A 3,456-nucleotide genomic window follows, 5' to 3' on the forward strand; every position below is an offset into this window, starting at 1 on the left:
TCTGTCTCTCTGCCATCCCGTCTGTCTCTCTGCCATCCCGTCTGTCTACAGACTGTCCCGTATGTCTCTCTGCCATCCTGTCTGTCTCTCTGCCATGCAGTCTGTCTACAGACTGTCCTGTCTGTCTCTCTGCCTTCCCGTCTGTCTCTCAGCCATCCTGTCTGTCTCTCTGCCTTCCCGTCTGTCTCTCAGCCTCTGGTGGGTCTAGTTTAGCGACTGCAGAGGTTTTACAGAGCCCGAGTAGACGTCATGTTAAAGTTCCGGTTCTCCGTCAGCTGGTTCTGAGATCTCGAGGTTTCCGAGCACACCTGAAGGCATCGTTCCGGAGAGCGAGAAAGAAAAGAGACGGAGGGACGGAGGACACAGTCAGCTGTTCCTCAAACTCCTGGGTGACATAAAGAAGCCAAAATAACAACGTCACGTGAACGCACCATGACAGTTCGGCTTCAACTGAGCTACAGCAGAGAACTGCAGTTCCCAGAATGCATCAGACACACATCATTCATCGTCCCAGCTGTCTCTCTGCCCTCCTGTCTGTCTCCACCTGTTTATAACCCGTCCTGTCTGTCTCTCAACCCGTCCTGTCTGTCTCCACCTGTCTATAACCCGTCCTGTCTGTCTCCACCCGTCCTGTCTGTCTATAACCCGTCCTGTCTGTCTCCACCCGTCTATAACCCGTCCTGTCTGTCTCTCTGCACCCCATACCTGTCTCTCTTTTCTCCTGGCTGTCTCCATGACCGTTTGAAACCCTCATATCTGTCCCCTGTCCTCCTGTCTGTCTGTCTCTGTAGTCTACCTGCCCTCCTATCTCTCTGTCTCTCTCCATCCTCATATCTCACGTCTCATGTCTCCCATGTCCACATCTTTTTGTCTATTTATTTACCTGTCTCGCTGCAACACCCTGTCTTATACCTGTCTCACTCTCTCTGTTTTGCTGCATCAGGCAGCACACACACACACACACACACACACGCACACGCACACACGCACACACACACACACACACACACACACACACACACACACACACACACACACACACACACACACACACACACACACACACACACACACACACACACACACACACACACACACAGCACCCCATCCCATAATAACCACACCTAAAAGCTCCAGTGCAGCTGCTGCGTCCAGGATGATACCGCAGTACACTTCCTTCCTCCATCCCTCCACCCTCATGCCTCCCTCCATCCCTCCACCCTCATGCCTCCACCCTTCCCTCCACCCTCATGCCTCCCTCCATCCCTCCACCCTCATGCCTCCACCCTTCCCTCCATCCTACCTGCCGGCGGGGCCTTCTCCTTGGCCTCCAGGATGAGGTGAGCCATTCCGCTGCCTCGTCACAGATCCGCGCGCCCACTTCTCCTTCCTGAAGTCTCAAGTCAACAAGCGTCGAGGGTAGCGCGAGAGAGTAGAGAGGAGGAGAGGGAGGGGGGGGGTAAATCAGCCGCTGAAGGGGGGGCCGAGGGGTCGACACCGGCGCGAGAGAGTAGCGGGGACTTTCCGGGCTCCTTCTCTACAAACCCTCCTCGCGCACTGCGTCTCGTCCTGCGGACGGGGAGTCGGTCTCTGCCCGATGTGAGGAGAGTGCAGATCCGAGCCGCGCATGCGCCGCTTTGCTGCAGCTCACGTGACGTCACCGCCGGAGGAATTTTTGAAGGTGAGGCTGATGGGATGGATGGAAACTTATTATATCTGGGGGGCGTCTCCCGCCGCAAGGCATCATGGGAAGCTACGCAGGAGGTTATTGAACCCGCAACACAACGTCAGAATATTTATAATAAATTATAAAAATAGAAATACCTAACTCAAAATACTTTAAAATAGTTTTTTAAAATACTTACTAATTTTAATAATAAATGAAAATGGAAAAAATAATAATTTAAATTTTTTATATATATATTATATATCATATTTATAAAAACAACAAACATTGGAAAAATCGCCAAATTACATAAAAAGTGGCAATAAAAAATTAAATCTAAAAAAGAAAAGAAATCGAAAGAGTTCAAAAACTAAAATTGTGAAAAGCGACATTAAAAAAAATAAAATTCGCTTTTTTAAATTTGTGAAAATTTTGAGATAAAAATGTAAAACCAACAAAAATGTCTCTGATGTGGATAGAAAGTGAAATGCACCTAGAAAACTACAAAAAAAATAAGAAGTGACGAAAGTGAGGAAACTAAATTTAAAGAAAATTAGAGAAAATAAATATTTGGGAAAAGTGAAATTTTCAAAAGAAATGTTTAAAATGTGTCGCATTTCGCAAATATTATTTACTTTAAAAAAAATTGGAAAAAAAACAGATAAAATATACAAAAAATACATAAAAAGCGAGAATTTCTTTTTTTTAGAATTGACAAAACAAGCTAGAAAAAAAAATTGAAAAAAAAGTGTTGAAAATCAAAATATTTATGAAAAGTGATTTTAAAAAATTGAGATTTTTTTTTCTTCTGAAAAGCGACATAAGCAAAAAAACTGAAAAAACAACAACCTTGAGTTAAAAATGTAAAACAAAAATGTCTCTGATGTGGATAGAAAGTAAAATGGATGTAGAAAACTACAAAAAAAACAGATCAGAAGTGACAAAAGTGAGGAAACTAAATTTAAAGAAAAAAAAATTGGAGAAAATAAATATTTGGGAAAAGTGAAATTTTCAAAAAACTATTTTAAAATGTGTCGCATTTTGCAAATATTTACTTAAAAAAAATAAAAAAAAGTTGATACTTTGACATACAAAAAATACATGAAATGCGAAAAAAAATCCAAAAAAGTGACAAAACAAGATAGAAAAAAAATATTGAAAAAAAGTGTTGAAAACAAAATATTTCTGAAAAGTGAAAAAAAAAAAAAAAATAATAAAATAATTTGAGAATTTGTTTTTTTGTGAAAAGCGACATAAGCGAAAATATGATATATTTGAGATTCGCAAAAAAAATTTAAAATAAAAAACCTTGAGAAACGAGACGAGCAGACGGGAGTTTGAGTTATTTTATCAAGTGCTATTTACAACATTACACATTACAATCACTGTGTTGCTATGGTAACAGCAATCGTTCAGACGACAGCTCCCATAATAAGCTTTAAAACTGTTTACAATGTTAACGGAGCAGGAGAACCCTTTACCCACCAGACTCCATGTAAATAATCACTAGTTTTAGCGTGTATAGAGCAGCATATCTCCACCAGACTCCATGTAAATAATCACTACTTTTAGCGTGTATAGAGCAGCATATCTCTACATGTAAATGGGTGAATTAAGAGTTTATTCCAACCAGACCAGAGTGGTGATTGTTGGAACAGTGGAAAGATGAACCAAGACGGCTTTATTTTGTTTCTGTCCACATTGAATGAAGTGAGTCTGGTGGAGATATGCTGCTCTATACACACTTAAAGTAGTGATTATTTACATGGAGTCTGGTGGAGATATGCTGC

Source organism: Etheostoma cragini, chromosome 3 (assembly GCF_013103735.1).
Source record: "Etheostoma cragini isolate CJK2018 chromosome 3, CSU_Ecrag_1.0, whole genome shotgun sequence".
Lineage (NCBI taxonomy): Eukaryota > Metazoa > Chordata > Actinopteri > Perciformes > Percidae > Etheostoma > Etheostoma cragini.